This window comes from Pristiophorus japonicus, unplaced genomic scaffold (assembly GCF_044704955.1).
Source record: "Pristiophorus japonicus isolate sPriJap1 unplaced genomic scaffold, sPriJap1.hap1 HAP1_SCAFFOLD_310, whole genome shotgun sequence".
NCBI classification, from domain to species: domain Eukaryota; kingdom Metazoa; phylum Chordata; class Chondrichthyes; family Pristiophoridae; genus Pristiophorus; species Pristiophorus japonicus.
The window spans coordinates 596,140-614,678 of record NW_027252889.1 but is presented as its reverse complement, the minus strand read 5'-3'; the positions used below and the strand labels follow the sequence as shown (position 1 = coordinate 614,678).

The 18,539-nt window shown below is 45.9% G+C and overlaps 1 pseudogene; it reads left to right on the top strand.

The window, feature by feature from the left end:
* LOC139249382 (uncharacterized) overlaps positions 1–18,539 on the top strand; it is a 191,209-nt pseudogene that overhangs the window by 8,156 nt on the left and 164,514 nt on the right.

Here is an 18,539-nt window from a genome sequence, read left to right as displayed (position 1 = left end):
TGGCTAAAGTAGACTGGAAACACAGACTAAACGGTGGCACAATTGAGGAACAGTGGAGGACTTTTAAGGAGCTCTTTCATAGTGCTCAACAAAAATATATTCCAGTGAAAAAGAAGGGCGGTAAGAGAAGGGATAACAAGCCGTGGATAACTGAGGAAATAAAGGAGAGTATCAAATCAAAGACCAATGCGTATAAGGTGGCCAAGGTTAGTGGGAAACTAGAAGATTGGGAAAATTTTTAACAACAGCAAAGCATGACTAAAAAACAATAAAGAAAGGAAAGATAGATTACGAAGGTAAACTTGCGCAAAACATAAAAACAGACAGTAAAAGCTTTTACAGATATATAAAACGGAAAAGAGTGACTAAAGTAAATGTTGGTCCCTTAGAAGATAAGAAGGGGGATTTAATAATGGGAAATGTGGAAATGGCTGAGACCTTAAACAATTATTTTGCTTCAGTCTTCACAGTGGAAGACACAAAAACAATGCCAAATATTGCTGGTCACAGGAATGTGGGAAGGGAGGACCTTGAGACAATCATGATCACTAGGGGGGTAGTGCTGGACAGGCTAATGGGACTCAAGGTAGACAAGTCCCCTGGTCCTGATGAAATGCATTCCAGGGTATTAAAAGAGATGGCGGAATTATAGCAGATACATTCGTTATAATCTACCAAAATTCTCTGGACTCTGGGGAGGTACCAGCGAATTGGAAAGCAGCTAATGTAACGCCTCTGTTTAAAAAAGGGGGCAGACAAAAGGCAGGTAACTATAGGCCGGTTAGTTTAACATCTGTAGTGGGGAAAATGCTTGAAACTATCATTAAGGAAGAAATAGCGGGACATCTAGATAGGAATAGTGCAATCAAGCAGACACAACATGGATTCATGAAGGGGAAATCATGTTTAACTAATTTACTGGAATTCTTTGAGGATATAACGAGCATGTTGGATAGAGGTGTACCGATGGATGTGTTGTATTTAGATTTCCAAAAGGCATTCGATAAGGTGCCACACAAAAGGTTACTGCAGAAGATAGAGGAACGCGGAGTCAGAGGAAATGTATTAGCATGGATATAGAATTGGCTGGCTAACACAAAGCAGAGAGTCGGGATAAATGGGTCCTTTTGGGGTTGGAAATCGGTGGTTAGTGGTGTGCCACAGGGATCGGTGCTGGGACCACAACTGTTTACAATATACATAGATGACCTGGAAGAGGGGACAGAGTGTAGTGTAACAAAATTTGCAGATGACACAAAGATTAGTGGGAAAGTGGGTGGAGGACACAGAGAGGCTGCAAAGAGATTTGGATAGGTTAAGCGAATGGGCTAAGGTTTGGCAGATGGAATACAATGTCGGAAAGTGTGAGGTCATCCACCTTGGGAAAAAAAAACAGTAAAAGGGAATATTATTTGAATGGGGAGAAATTACAACATGCTGAGGTGCAGAGGGACCTGGGGGTCCTTGTGCATGAATCCCAAAAAGTTAGTTTGCAGGTGCAGCAGGTAATCAGGAAGGTGAATGGAATGTTGGCCTTCATTGCGAGAGGGATGGAGTACAAAATCAGGGAGGTCCTGCTGCAACTGTATAGGGTATTGGTAAGGCCACACCTGGAGTACTGCGTGCAGTTTTGGGCACTGGCTTTGGAGGGGGTACAGAGATGATTCACTTGGCTGATTCCGGAGATGAGGGAGTTACCTTATGATGATAGATTGAGTAGACTGGGTCTTTACTCCTTGGAGTTCAGAAGGATGATGGGTGATCTTATCGAAACATTTAAAATAATGAAAGGGATAGACAAGATAGAGGCAGAGAGGTTGTTTCCACTGGTGGGGGAGACTAGAACTAGGGGGCACAGCCTCAAAATACGGGGGAGCCAATTTAAAACCGAGTTGAGAAGGAATTTCTTCTCCCAGAGGGTTGTGAATCTGTGGAATTCTCTGCCCAAGGAAGCAGTTGAGGCTAGCTCACTGAATGTATTCAAGTCACAGATAGATAGATTTTTAACCAATAAGGGAATTAAGGGTTACGGGGAGCGGGCGGGTAAGTGGAGCTGAGTCCACGGCCAGATCAGCCATGATCTTATTGAATGGCGGAGCAGGCTCAAGGGGCTAGATGGCCTACTGCTATTCTTAATTCTTATGTTCTTATGTTCTTATGTTCCCGCCCCACGCGCTCTGTTCCCGTCTCTGCGTTAATATCGGGGTCGGTGATTCAGGACATGACCCAATCTGAAGCAATCAAATCACACCTCTTTTTAAAAATCCTTTCAGATACAACCAATCAGAACTTCATAACTACAGCACACAGGACACGAGATCCAGCAACAGAAAAGAACGGTAGGTGAACCAATCAAACCACTCAAAATACTTTTGCAAAACATGTTCCCCTGAGCCCTCTGGTTACACACAGGTAAACAACACAAGTTAAAACGTAACTGATAGAAAAATGCAGGAATATTTTAACCTCCCAATAAAATGGCCCACCCCCTGACTAAACTGCTCTGTGATGATTTTCTGCCTGGGGCTTTGTGGTCGGCCTCTAACTGGAGGAAGCTGCACTGCTCCTGGCCGAGCTCGCCCTGTCGCTCACGTGGAGCCCTGTTGATACCCACCCAACACCAGCACACCTTTTGCCCTTCAGGCCTGCCTCCAACCCAATGTTCCACCCCCTCGACCCCTCCCTGCTGTGTGTCAGCCATGGCTCAGGTCAAGTCCCTCTCCAGAGACTTGAGCACAAGAAGCTAGGCTGACACTGTTGGCCAGTACAGTGTGATGTTAAAGAGCTAAGCTCAGGATATGTTTAAAACAACTAGCTGAAATTCAGGGTCCGTGTAAGGCCGGTTACCGCCGTTTTGCGACGGTCACGTGGTGAAATCGAGTGGCCGCCATGTTGCAGTCCATTGGCCACCCCGACCCAAATTCAGCCACAAGCGCGTCATCAAAGCACGCACCGCCGCTATCCCGCACCTCCATTGCAATCTGCCCCAAAGTTACTTTAAAAAATCCACGAGCCGCTGCATGGTGCCCCCGACAGCTTTTTCTGTTGGTGCACCTTGTTCTGCCTGTGTGCAGCACGACAGCGTGGCGGCCCTTCAAGGGGAGGGCCCACTGCCGCGGCCACCATGTTTTTATTATTGCCCCGGGTTCAGCCGGGCCGGCAACAGGGTCAGTGGCCTGGCCGCTCCCTGGTGGCCCAGTGGACCGATGTTTCTGAATGCTGAATGCTCTCACCTTAAGTGAAGGGTAGAGCGGGGTTACACACACGCGTTGTGACATCATCGCCACTTCCATTTCAAGTTATTACTTTTTGTTGTTCCTCATCTCTTCTGATCATCAGTTATTTACTATTCACAGGTCGAAAGACAAGTCCGGTTCTTATCCAGTCCCCAGAAGTTGTGACGGTGCCCGAGGGTGGGATGGTGAAGTTTCGGTGTACCCTGGAGAGCAGCAATGTGAATGTGGATAAATATACTGTACACTGGTACCTCTCACAGGATAGGAAACACAAAATATTTACTCATTATGCAGATGGCAGGGTTGACCGATCACACAGTTTCTCTGAGCGGTTTCAGCTCTCCAGAGATGATGCCAGTAACAGCTACATTCTGACCATCAGAGCCGTGGAGCGCAGAGACAGCGAGGTCTATATCTCTGGTATTTTGGGGAACAATCTATGGAAATGGAACCCGGCTGAAAGTAACCAGTAAGTACCTTCTATGTTATATTGGTTTTATACCTAATAATGTTATGTACAAGCATCTTGTTTAAATGTTATACAAGCTGTTCCTTTTACAGTAACACTGAGTTTTAACTACAGAATGGAGGGTGAAATCTGGGCCAAACTCAATTTGTTTTTAACAGAACAAATAATTGTGAGCACATGGTGGGACAAAATCTCACACACAGGATTCAACGGTAAAATACATGTTGAGGGAAAAGTGCAGTAATAGGAATAATTTAGAGAGCTCTAAACCATGAAATCGACCCTGATATTAACCCCCTGCCACCCTCTGCCCCCCCCCACGCTGTGCGGGAGAGCATCGGAGGGGTGGGTGTTAGTGTTAATTATGGGAAAATTGTCCCCAACATGCCCAAGTCCTCCAGATAGCGCACTCTCTCCTTTCCCTTCCCCCTCCCCCAATCATGCCCTCTCTCTCCCTCCCCTCCCGCACCTCCCCCCACCCGATCGTGGTCTCTCTCTCTCTCTCCCCCCCCTCTCCCTCGCCCAATCATGACCTCTTTCTCTCCCTGCCCGATCGTAGCCTCTCTCTCCCCCACCCGATCGTGGTCTCTCTCTCTCTCCCTGCTCGATCGTAGCCTCTCTCTCTCCCTGCCCGATCGTGGCCTCTCTCTCTCCCTGCCCGATCGTGGCCTCTCTCTCTCCCTGCCCAATCGTGGCCTCTCTCTCTCCCTGCCCGATCGTAGCCTCTCTCTCTCCCTGCCCGATCGTAGCCTCTCTCTCTCCCTGCCCGATCGTGGCCTCTCTCTCTCCCTGCCCAATCGTGGCCTCTCTCTCTCTCTCCCCCTCGCCCGATCATGGCCTCTCTCTCTCTCTCCCCACCCAATCGAGCCCTCTCTCTCTCCCCACCTGTTCATGGTCTCTATCTCTCTCCCGCCCAATCATGGCCTTTCTCTCTCTCCCCCCCACCCGATCGTGGTCTCTCTCTCTCTTCCACCCAATCATGGCCTCTCTATCTCCCTGCCCGATCGTGGCCTTTCTCTCTCACCTGCCCAATCGTGGCCTCTCTCTCTCTCCCCACCTGTTCACTGTCTCTCTCTCTCTCTCTCTCCCCCTGCCCATTATACTGTTGTTTAAAAAATGAGAAAGGGATAGACCGAGAATTGCAGGCCTATCAGCCTAACGTCGGTGGTGGGAGAATTATGGGAAAACATTCTGAGGGACAGGATAAATCTTCATTTCGAAATACACAGGACAGTCAACATGGATTTTTTAAGGGAAGATAGTGTCTGACTAACTTGACTGAATTTATGAGGAGGTAACAAGGAGGTTTGATGAGGGTAGTGCATACGATGTAGTATATATGGGTTTTTACCAAGGCTTTTGATAAGGTCCCACATGGTAGACTGGTCATGAAGGGTAAAGCCCATGAGATACAGGGCAAAGTGACAAGTTGGATCCAAAATTGGCTTTGAGGAAGGAAGCAAAGGGTAATGGTCGATGGGTGCTTTTGTGTCTGCAAGGCTATTTCCAGTGGGGTTCCACAGGGCTCAGTACAAGTTCCCTTGCTTTTTGTGGTATATATCAATGATTTAGACTTGAATATATGGGGTATGATTAAGAAGTTTGTAGATGATACTACCATTTTTGTATGGTTGATAATGAAGAAGAAAGCTGTAGACTGTAGGAAAGATATCAATGTACTGATCACGTGGGCAGAACAGTGGCAAATGGAATTCAATCCGGAGAAGTGTGAGGTAATGCATTTGGGAAGGGCTAACAATGCAAAGGAATATACAATAAATGGTAGGACAATGAGAAGTGTAGAGGAACAGAGGGACCTTGGAGTGCAGGACAGAGTATAAATTAAGAAATAATGGGGCTTTTAAGAGAGGTACTGCAATAATCGTGGGCAATTTTAATCTTCATATAGATTCAACAAATCAAATTGGCAAAGGTAGCTGTGACAACTAGTTCATAGGGTGTATTCGTGACAGTTTCTTAGAACCATACATTGTAGAACCAACCAGGGAACAAGCTATTTTAGATCTGGTAAGGTGCAATGAGACAGGATTAATTGATTGCCTCATAGTAAAGGATCCTCTCGGGAAGAGTGAGCATAACATGATAAAATTTCACATTCAGTTTGAGGGTGAGAAACTTGGATCTGAAACTATATCTTAAGCCTAAATAAAGGCAATTACAAAGGTATGAAGTCAGAATTGGTTAATGTGGAGTGAGAAATTAGATTAAAAGGTAAGACAGTAGATAAGCAGTGGCACACATTTAAGGAGATATTTCATAATTCTCAACAAAGATATATTCCATTGAGAATCAAATTGAAAGAAAAGGCAGATATGTTGCAAAGATTAGTGGTAGGCTAGAAGATTGGCAAAATGTTATAAACCTCCAAAGGATAACTAAAAAATGAATAAAGAAGGATAAAATAGATTATGAGAGTAAACTAGCAAATAATATAAAAACAGACGGTAAGAGCTTCTCCAAGTATATCTCTCTTAGGCGGTCCCTCGTATCGAGGATGACCCACTTCCACACTAAAAAAGGATGAGTTCACAGGTGTTTCAATGAAAGACCTGATATTCCTGGTCCCGAACTACATGTTAAACGTAGAAACATAGAAACATAGAAATTAGGTGCAGGAGCAGGCCATTCGGCCCTTCGAGCCTGCACCGACATTCAACAAGATCATGGCTGATCATTCAACCTCAGTACCCCTTTCCTGCTTTCTCTCCATACCCCTTATTGACCTATGAGGAGAGACTGGATCAACTGGGCTTGTATCCACTGGAGTTTAGAAGAATGAGAGGGGATCTCATAGAAACATATAAAATTCTGACGGGATTGGACAGGTTAGAGGCAGAAAGAATGTTCCCATTGCTGGGGAGTTCCAGAACCAGTCACTCTCTAAGAATAAGGGGAAAGCCATTTCGGCCGTAAGGGCCATATCTAACTCCCTTTTGAATATATCTAATGAACTGGCCTCAACAGCTTTCTGCGGTCGAGGATTCCACAGGTTAACAATTCTCTGAGTGAAGAAGTTGCTGCCCCAGGACCCTCGCCTCTGCTGGGCCCCGAACTCACGCCTCTCCTGGGCCTCGATCACATCGCTCCACGATAACTCACCGCTCCTGTGTCCCAAACTCTCCGCTGCTGCTGTACCTGCCCACGTTCCAATCACCGACCTGGACCTTGGTGATGTCCAATCCAGTTGCCCGCTGCACTGCTGTTGCCCTCTTGCACCAGCTCGCACTGCTCCCTGAAGTGGCATGTCACCACGCTGCTCCCAGGGTCTCTCGCTGCTCGCCTTTTATGGCCCCGACCTGCTGCTGGTATTTCCTCGCTGGTCGGGGTCACCACGCCACGTATATAAAAAGGAAGGGAGTAGCTGAAGTAAATATTGGTCCCTGAGAGGGTGAGACTGGGGAAATAATAATGGGAAACAAGGAAATGGCAGAGACTTTGAACAAATATTTGTATCTGTCTTTACGGTAGAAGACATGAAAAGCATCCTACTAATAGAAAATCAAGGGCAAAGGGTCGGGAGGAAATAAAAACAATTATCATCACTACAGAAAAAGTAATAGGCAAACTAATGGGACTAAAGACTGACAAGTCCCCTGGACCTGATGGCCTGCATCGTTGGGTCTTAAAAGAAGTGACTGCAGAGATAGTGGATGCATTGGTTGTAATGTTTCAAAATTCCCTAGATTCTGGAAAGGTCCCAAGGATTGGAAAACTGCAAATGGAACACCCCTCTTTAAGAAAGGAGGGAGACAGATAGCAGGAAATTATAGGTCAGTGAGCCTAACATCTGTCATTGAGAAAATGCTGGAATCTATTATTAAGGAAGTAGTAGCAGGACATTTAGAAAATTGTAATGACTCAAGTCTGATTACTGTAAACTCACTCAGGTGCAACCTGATCCTTCTTTATTCCAGCCCAAGAGTGCCAGCGTGACAAAGATACCCAGCTTATATACAGGTGACCAAGCACACATGCCACATGTGTACAGCCCAATGACCTCTGACCGTGGCGCCCTCTGGTGTCTGGTGACCCTCAAGTATTAATACATAACAACATTTCCCTTTTAAAATCTTAACAAGTTTTTTTTTTACAAATTAAGATGGTCTGGGGCTTTCCTCTCACGAGTTGATCGTCTCAGTTCAACTTTGTCTCTGGGCGAGCGTTCTGAGTCCGTTGAGACTGAGGGCTGAGTAGCTGAGCTGATGGGAGTGGTCATGACCACATCAGAGACTGAAGGTTCAGAGTCAGTAATGTCAGCAGAGTCCTCTGATGGGTCAACAATGGTTGGTTGGTCACTGACTGCATCTTCCTCACTCGGTTCCAGTTCATCCGTGTGCCGCAGTTTAACCTGGTCAAGGTGTTTCCTGCATGTTTGCCCATTCTTGAGCATGACAATAAACACACTCTGTTACTACCCTCCTTGGCTGTAACAGTGCCGGCGATCCACTTTGGACCTTGACCATAGTTCAGTACATAAACCGGATCGTTGACCGAGATGTCACGTGACATGGCAACACGATCATGACACCATTGCTGACTTTGACGTCTGTTTTCAACATGATCATTCAAATCAGGATGAAGAGAAAGCCTGGTCTTGAGATTTCTCCATCAGTAGTTCAGCAGGAGGAACCCCAGTAAGTGTATGTAGTCTTGACCTGTAACTGAGCAATATACATGACAACCGTCTCTGCAGTGAGCCCTGAGTTACATGTTTCATACTTTGCTTGATCGTTTGAATGGCACGCTCTGCTAGACCATTAGAAGCAGGCTTGAAGGAGCTGATCTCACATGTCTGATGTCATTGAGTTTCATGAACTCCTGGAACTCAAGACTTGAGAAGCAAGATCCATTGTCGCTCACAACAATGTCAGGCAAACCATGAGTAGCAAACATGATACGAAGGCTCTCAATGTTAGCTGTAGACGTGCTGGAAGACGAAATATGCATCTACGAAGACAAAAAACATCTTTCCTAGGAACGGACTTCAGTAAACTCTCCACAGTCCTCTGAAATATGGCTGCAACTGAACAAATCCCAAAAGGACACCTGTTGTAGATGAACAGTCCTTTATGGGTGTTGATGCAGGTGAGTTTCTTCGAAGTGGTGACTAGTTCCTGGGTCATATAGGCCGACGTCAGATCCAGTTTCGTGAACGACTTTCCACCAGCTAGCATGACGAACACGTCATCAGCCCTCGGTAATGGATACTGATCCTGTTTTGAAAATCGGTTAATCATAACCTTGTTGTCTCCACAAATCCTGACAATGCCATCACTCTTCAACACAGGAACAATGGGACTGGCCCACTCGTTAAACTTGACCGGTGATATGATCCCTTCATGCTGGAGTCTGTCAAGCTCGATTTCAACCTTCTCCCTCATCATGTACAGAACAGACTGAGCTTTGTGATAGGCAGGCCTTGCATTCGAGTCCAGGTGAATCTGTAAAATTACCAATGCCCAGTTCAAACATAGAAGGAAACTTTTTCAATACTTGAGCACACTAAGTATCATCTACCCAGGACAACATCTTGACATCATTCCAATTCAGCTTGATTTTCTCGAGTGAATTCCTGCCGAACAGCGTTGGACATTACCTGGGATGATCCATAATGGTAGCTCGTGAACCACACCATCATATGACACCTCGATTGCTGCACTGCCGAGCACAGGTATGAGTTCCTTAGTGCAAGTACGCAACCTGGCATTGACTGGACTCAGCTTTGGTTTCGCAGCCTTAGTGTCCCACAGCTTGTCGAATGTCCTTTGGCTCATTATCGACTGGCTCACACCCGTGTCCAGCTCCATTGATACACGCACGCCATGCAGCTTCACATTAACCACTATTCGGCTGGCTCTTGCTCAGGAACGAATACAGTCCATTCACTTCCTCCTCGGGTTGTGTATCCGGGCCATCACTGAACTGATCCTCATCCACCACGTGGTGAGTCGCACCATGCTTGCTCCATTGTGGACACATCCTGTGAAGGTGCCCCACTTTTAAACATCCATTGCATAAACCGACACTGATGAGGCCGATAATTGCCCCCACATCACCAACAGGGTGAAATCTGGATCGAACCAGTTGGCGGACTCTGAGCAGCGGCAGGTTTCGGGGAAGCAATTCTGCCCGAAGACAACGCCATCTTGTGTACAGTACTTGCCATGGAACTCCGACTCGTCGATATCTGCCTCAAATTCTCATCTGTTGTCATGCATACCTGGGCAGTCGCGATGGCCTTTTTCAAATCCAGCGTATCTGCAGCCAACAGCTTCCTGAGGATCACATCATGGCTGATGCCTATCACTGAGACATCACGCCGCATGTCTTAGAAACATAGAAAGTAGGTGCAGGAGTAGGCCATTCGGCCCTTCGAGCCTGCACCCCCATTCAATATGATCATGGCTGATCATGCAACTTCAGTACCCCATTCCTGCTTTCTCTCCATACTCCTTGATTCCTTTAGTCGTAAGGGCCACATTTAACTCCCATTTGAATATATCAGACGAACTGGCCTCAACTACTGTGGTAGAGAACTCCACAGGTTCACAATTCTCTGAGTGAAGAAGTTTCCTTCATGTTGGTCCTAAATGGCTTACCGCTTATCCTGAGACTGTGACCCTGGTTCTGGACTTCCCCAACATCGGGAACATTCTTCCAGCATCTAACCTGTCCAATCCCATCAGAGTTTTATCTGCTTCAATGAGATCCCCACTCATTCTTCTAAATTCCAGTGAATATAAGCCTAGTCGATCCAGTCTTTCTTCATATGTCAGTCCTGCCATCCCGGGAATCAGTCTAGTGAACCTTCGCTGCATTCCCTCAGTGGCAAGGATGTCCTTCCTCAGATTAGGAGACCAAAACTGCACACAATACTCAAGGTGTGGTCTGCAGTAAGACCTCCCTGCTCCTATACTCAAATCCCCTCACTATGAAGGCCAGCATGCCATTTGATTTCTTTACTGCCTGCTGTACCTGCATGCCTACCTTCAATGACTGATGTACCACGACACCCAGGTCTCGATGCACCTCCCCTTTTACTAATCTGTCACCATTCAGATAATAATCTGCCTTCCTGTTTTTGCCACCAAAGTGGATAACTTCACACATATCCACATTATACTGCATCGGCCATGCATTTGCCCATTCACCCAACCTGTTCAAGTCCCCCTGCAGCCTCTTAGCATCCTCCTCGCAGCTTGCACTGCCACCCAGCTTCCTGTCATCTGCAAACTTGGAGATATTACATTCAATTCCTTCGTCTAAATCATTAACGTATATTGAAAATAGCTGGGGCCATAGCACTGAACCCTGCAGCACCCACTAGTCACTACCTACCATTCTGAAAAGGACCCATTTATTCCAACTCTTTGCTTCCTGTCTGCCAACCAGTTTTCTATCCACGTCAATACATTACCCCCGATTCCATGTGCCTTAATTTTGCACACTAATTTCGTGTCAAAAGCCTTTTGAAAATCCAAATACACCACATCCACTGGTTCTCCCTTATCCACTCTACTAGTTACATCCTCAAAAAACTCTCAAAGATTTGTCAAGCGTGATTTCCCTTTCATAAATCCATGCGGACTTGGACCGATCCTGTCACTGCTTTCCAAATGCGCTGCTATTTCATCTTTAATAATTGATTCCAGCATTTTCCCCACCACCAATGTCAGGCTAACTGGTCGATAATTCCCTGTTTTCTCTCTCCCTCCTTTTTTAAAAAGTGGCGTTGCATTAGCTATCCTCCAATCCATAGGAACTGAACCAGAGTCCATGGAATGTTGGATAATGACCACCAATGCATCTACTATTTCTAGGGCCACTTCCTTAAGTACTCTGGAGTGCAGACTATCAGGCCCTGGCATTTATCGGCCTTCAGTCCCTTCAATTTCCCGAACACCATTTCCTGACTATTTAGGATTTCTCTCAGTTCCCCCTTTTCGCTCGACCCTCGGTGTACTAGTATTTTCATGAGGTTATTTGTGTCTTTTTTTAGTGAAGACAGAACCAACTTATTTGTTCAATTGGTCTGCCATTTCCTTGTTCTCCATTATGAATTCCCCTGATTCTGACTGCAAGGGACCTAAATTAGTCTTCATTAATATTTTTCTCTTCACATATCTGTAGAAGTTTTTGCAGGTTTTATGTTCCCTGCAAGCTTACTCTCATACTCTAGTTTCCCCCTTCTAATTAAACCCTTGGCCCTTCTCTGCTGAATTCTAAATGTCTCCCAGTCCTCAGGTTTGCTGCTTTTTCTGGACAATTTATATCGCTCTTCCTTGGATTTAACACTTTCCCCAATTTCCCTTGTTAGCCACGGTTGAGCCACCTTCCCTTTTTTTATTATTATGCCACACAGGGATGTACAATTGTTGCAGTTCATCCATGTGATCTTTAAATGTATGCCATTGCCTATCCACCATCAACCCTTTAAGTATCAGTCGCCAGTCTATCCTAGCCAATTCACGTCTTAGACCGTCAAAGTTTCCTTTCTTTAAGTTCAGGACCCTAGTCTCTGAATTAACTGTGTCACTCTCCATCTTAATGAAGAATTCTATCATATTATGGTCACTCTTCCCCAAGGGGCCTCACACGACCAGATTGCTAATTAATCCTCTCTCGTTACACAGTCTAGGATGGCCTGCTCTCTAGTTGGTTCCTCGACATATTGGTCTAGAAAACCATCCCTTATACACTCCAGGAAATCCTCCTCCACAGTATTGCTACCAGTTTGGTTAGCCCAATCAATATGCAGATTAAAGTCACCCATGATAACTGCAGTACCCTTATTGCACGTGTCTCTAATTTTCTGTTTGATGCCATCCCCAACCTTGTTACTACTGTTTGTTCCCGAACTTACACGGCTCAGCGAGACATCGCAGGTCGGCGACAAATCCCAACACGTCCTGGCTCTCAGCATGAACATGTGTGTAGAAACGGTAGTGTGATATGATGATCCCCTCTTTTGGTTTCAGATGGTAACCCACCAATGTACACAATTCCGCGTACCTTTTCCACCGGATGTACAGACGAGAGAAGATTCTTCATGAAGCCGTAAATTTTCAGACCACAAACGGTGAGGAGAACTGCCCTGCACTTAACTGCGTAGGCCTCTGCCTCCATGCCATTGGCCACAAAATATTGATCCAGGCGGTCGACAAAATCCACCCAATCCTCGCCCTCCACGAATCTCTCCAGGATTCCAACAGTGCTCATTGTGCATGCGAAGGTTCTTAAATTACCTCGTCGCCAATTGTAATGACGCAAGAGTCTGGTTACTGGAAACTCACTCAGGTGCAACTTGATCCATCTTTATTCCAGCCCAAGAGTGTCACCGTGACAAAGACACCCAGCTTATATACAGGTGACCAAGCACACATGCCACATGCATACAGCCTGATGACCTCCGACGACGGTGCCCTCTGGTGTCTAGTGACCCCCAAGAATTAATACAAAAGTAATAATACAATCAAGCAGATTCAACATGGTTTTATGAAAGGGAAATCATTTTTGACAAATTTATTATTGTTCTTTGAGGATGTAACAAGCAGGGTGTGTAAAGGAGAACCAGTGGATATTGTGTACTTGGATTTCGAAAAGGCATTCGATAAGATGCGACATAAAAGGTTACTACACAAGATAAGAGCTCATGGTGTTGGGGGGTAATATATAAGCATGTAGAGGATGAGCTAACTAACAGAAAACAGAGAGTCGAGATAAATGGGCCATTTTCAGGTTGGCAAACTGTAACTAGTGGGGTGCCACAGCGATCAGTGCTGGAGCCTCAACTATTTACAATCTATTTTAATCTATCGTAGTGACTTGGGTGAAGGGACAGAGTATTACAGCCAAATTTGCCGACAATACAATGATAGGTGGGAAATCAAGTTGTGAGGAGGACTCAGAGTCTGCAAAGGGATATAGATAGGTTAACTGAGTGGGAAAACATTTGGCAGATGGAGTATAATGTGGGAAAATGTGAGGTTATCCAATTTGATAGGAAGAACAGAAAAGCAAAATATTATTTGAATGGAGAGAGACTACAGAATTCTGTGGTACGGGGGGATCTGGGGGTCCTTGTACTTGTAACACAAAAAGTTAACATTCAAGTAGCAAGTAATTAGGAGGGCAAATGGAATGTTGGCCTTTATGGCAAGGGGGATGGAGTATAAATGTAGGGAAGTCTTGCAGCAACTGTACAGGGCATTGGTGAGACCAAACTTGGAGTACTGCGTGCTATTTTGGTCTCCTTATTTAAGGAGGGATATAGTTGCATTGGAGGCAGTTCAGAGAAGGTTCACTTGGTTGATTACTGGGATGAAGGCATGTTATGAGGAAAGGTTGAGCAGGTTGGGCCTGTACTCTTTGGACTTTAGAAGAATGAGAGGTGATCTTATTGAAACATATAAGATTCTGAGGGGGCTTGACAGGGCAGATGCTGAGAGGATGTTTCTCCTCATGGGGGAATCTAGAACTAGGGCACATAGTTTCAGAATAAGGGATCGTCCATTTAAGACGGAGATGAGGAGTAATTTCTTCACTGAGGGTCATGAATCTTTGGAATTCTCTACCCCAGAGAGATGTGGAGGCTGTCATTGAAGATATTCAAGGCTGAGATAGACAGATTCTTGAACTATATGGGAGTCAAGGGTTATGGGGAACAGGAAGGAAAGTGGAGTGGAGGCCAAGATCAGATCAGCCATGATCTTATTGAATGGTGGAGCAGGCTCGAGGTGCCAAATGGCCTACAACGGCTCAAATGTCTTATGTTCTTGTGTCTACAGATCCCTGAAGGTAGCAGGACAGGTATATAAGGTGGATAAGAAGGCATACGGGATACTTGCCTTTATTAGCCAAGGCATAGAATATAAGAGCCGGGAGGTTATGCTTGAATGGTATAAAACACTAGCTAAGCCACAGCTAGAGTACTGTCTGCAGTTCTGGTCACCACATTACAGGAAAAGATGTGATTGCACTGGAGAGGGTATAGAGGAGATATACGAGGATTTTGCCTGGACTGGAGAATTTTAGCCATAATGAATGATTGGATAGGCTGGGGTTGTTTTCTTTGGAACATAGGAGGCTGAGGAGAGACCTAATTGAGGTGTATAAAATTATGTGGGGCTGAGATAGAGTGGATAGGAATGACCTATCTCCATCAGCAGAGGGGTCACCAACCAGGGGGCATAGATTTAAAGTAATTAGTACGAGGTTTAGAGGGGATTTGAGGAGAATTTTTTTCACCCAGAGGGTGGTGGGGGTCTATAAGAACATAAGAAATAGGAACAGGTGTAGGCCATATGGCCCCTCGAGCCTGCTCCGCCATTCAATAAGATCATGGCTGATCTGATTATGGACTCAGCTCCACTTCCCCACCCGCTCCCCATAACCCCTTATCCCCTCACTGCCTGACAGGGTGGTAGAGACAGAAACCTTCACCACATTTAAAAAGTACTTGGATATGCACTTGAAATGCCGTAACATACAAGGCTATGGACCAAGAGCTGGAAAGTGGGATTAGGCTGGATAGCTTTGTCGTCCGGCACGGACACGATGGACCGAATAGGTCGCTTGTGTGCTGTAAACTTTCCAAGTCCTGTAAACCCATCTCCCCTGTGCTCGCTGACCTACATTGGCTCCCGGTTAAGCAACGCCTCGATTTTAAAAATGCTCATCCTGGTTTTCAAATCCCTCCATGGCCTCGACCTTCACACTCTCTGTAATCTCCTCCAGCCCCATGACCCCCCGTCAAAGAGATGTCTGCGCTCCACTAATTCTGGCCTGTTCAGCACCCCCGACTATAATTACTCAACCACTGGCGGCCGTGCCTCCAGCTCCCTATGCTCTGGAATTCCTTGCTAATCCTCTCGACTCTCTTTTCTCCTGTAAGACGCCCCTTAAAACCTACTTCTTTGACCATTTGTGTCATGTGTCTTGGTATCAAATTTTTTGTCTTATCTTCTCTTCGGCGGTCCCTTGTATCGAGTATGACTTGCTTCCACCAAAAAGGGATGAGTTCACATGTGTTTCAATGAAGGACTGGCTATTCCAAGTCCCGAACTGCAGATTGAAGGATGGATGATGCCAGAGTGTGGATTTTTTTAACGTGTGGTGACCGTTGCACACCAACCACCACACGGGCTTGACAGAGCTAGGTCTTGGTCCAGTGGCAAGGATTAACCTTGACGACTGGAAACCAGCTCTGCTGCACGGATCTACTGCACACATATTGCAGTGTGGGCTGGCCCGTGTGCCCCTGGGCCCTCACCTCTTCTGGTCCCCGAACTCATGCCTCTCCTGGGCCCCGATCACGTTGGTCTGCAATCCCTCGCCACTACTTCGCACCTCATCGCTCCTGCTGTACCTGCCCACGCTCCAATCACCGACCTGCATTATGAGGATGTCCATTCCAGTCGCCCTCTTCACAGTCGTTGCCCTCCCTGACTGGCTCACGCTGTACCTTGCAGTGGTATGCCGCCATGCTGCTCCTCCTTTTAAAGCCCCGACCTTCCGCTGATGGTTCCTCGCAGCTTGAAGGAACCATCTTATGTCTAATAACACTCCTGTGAAGCACCTTGGGACCTTTTACTGCATTAAAGGCGCTATATCAATACCAGTTGTTGTTCCCTCCCCAGGTCTCCCTTTACCAGTTTCCATGATAGAATCAGACAGCACCGAAGGACACTGATTCGGCCCATTGTACCCGTGCCAACGCCAGCCGGTGAATGAAAAGAAAAAGAACCTTCTCTTATATTGGTGAACTTGTTCAAATAAAAGACAGGGTTCACAACACAGGTTTTCCACATTTTGGATCGGAATCAGTAACTGACTAACCGCACTGCTCCAGGATTGCAATCTTTGATCTCCGTCTAACTTGTACTGCCTGGACTGGCCCTTTAAATACCGGGGACACTTTGTAACCTTCAGACCGGTTTTTAAGTGATTGATATTTTATCATTAAAGGTGCAGTTGTCCCTGTCCTGACCCAGTCTCCGAGCCTGGAACGTGTCACAGAGGGTCACACGGCACGGTTACAATGCACCATGTGGAACGCCAGAGTGAGTGACACCGATGTCCACTGGTACCGGCAACTACCGGGGCAAGATACGGAGTGGGTTTTAACACATGAGGCAAGTGGCAGCACACGCGGGAGCCCAGGTTCCACTGACCATCTCCAGCCTTCCAGAGACACCTCCAATGACAGCTTCATTCTGACAGTCACAGAAGTGCAGCCCAGTGACACTGTCGCCTATTACTGTAAAGTGTGGGGCGATATCAGCGGGAACGGAACCCAGCTCAATGTAACCAGTAAATACAGTTTACATTATATTTACCTGAATAGAAGGAATAACCTCTTACACATGGATTTATTGATCAGTATCTGATTAATATCACAAAAACCGCTGGTAAACTTAATGCAATAAGGTGGACGAATTAACTGCGCAGATAGATGTTAATGGATATGATGTAATTGGGATTACGGAGACATACTCCAGGGTGACCAAGGCTGGGAACTCAATATCCAGGGGTATTCAATATTCAGGAAGGATAGACAGGAAGGAAAAGGAGGTGGGGTAGCGTTACTGGTTAAAGAGGAGATTAACGCAATCGTAAGGAAGGACATTAACGTGGATGATGTGGAATCTATATGGTAGAGCTGTGAAGAACCAAAGGGCAGAAAACGTTCGTGGGAGTTGTGTACAGACCATCAAACAGTAGTATGGGGGTTGGGGATGGCATCAAACAGGAAATTAGGGACGCGTGCAATAAGGTTACAGCAGTTATCATGGGTGAATTTAATCTACATATTGATTGGGCTAACCAAACTGGTAGCAATACTGTGGAGGAGGATTTCCTGGAGTGTATAAGGGACGGTTTTCTAGAACAATATGTTGAGGAACCAACAAGAGAGCAGGCCATCCTAGACTGGGTCTTGTGTAATGAGAGAGGATTAATTAGCAATCTGGTCGTGCGAGGCCCCTTGGGGAAGAGTGACCATAATATGGTAGAATTCTTCATTAAGATGGAGAGTGACACAGTTAATTTAGAGACTAGGGTTCTGAACTTAAAGAAAGGAATCTTCGACGGTATGAGACGTGAATTGGCTAGGATAGATTGGCGACCGATGCTTAAAGGGTTGACGGTGGATAGGCAATGGCAGACATTTAAAGATCACATGGATGAACTACAACAATTGTACATCACAGTGTGGCGTAAAAATAAAGGGAAGGTGGCTCAGCCGTGGCTAACAAGGGAAATTAGGGAAAGTGTTAAATCCAAGGAAGAAGCATATAAATTGGCCAGAAAAAGCAGCAAACCTGAGGACTGGGAGAAATTTAGTATTCAGCAGAGGAGGACTAAGGGTTTAATTAGGAGGGGGAAAATAGGGTATGAGAGTAAGCTTGCAGGGAACATAAAAACTGACTGCAGAGGCATCTACAGATATGTGAAGAGAAAAATATTAGTGAAGACTAATGTAGGTCTCTTGCAGTCAGAATCAGGGGAATCCATAATGGGGAACAAGGAAATGGCAGACCAATTGAAAAAATACTTTGGTTCTGTCTTCACTAAGGAAGACACAAATAACCTCCCGAAAATACTATGGGACAGAGGGTCTAGCGAGAAGGGGGAACTGAGGGAAATCCTTATTAGTCAGGAAATGGTGTTAGGGAAATTGAAGGGACTGAAGGCCGATAAATCCCCAGGTCCTGATAGTCTGCACTCCAGAGTACTTAAGGAAGTGGCTCTAGAAATAGAAGATGCATTGGTGGTCATTTTCCAACATTCCATGGACTCTGATTCAGTTCCTA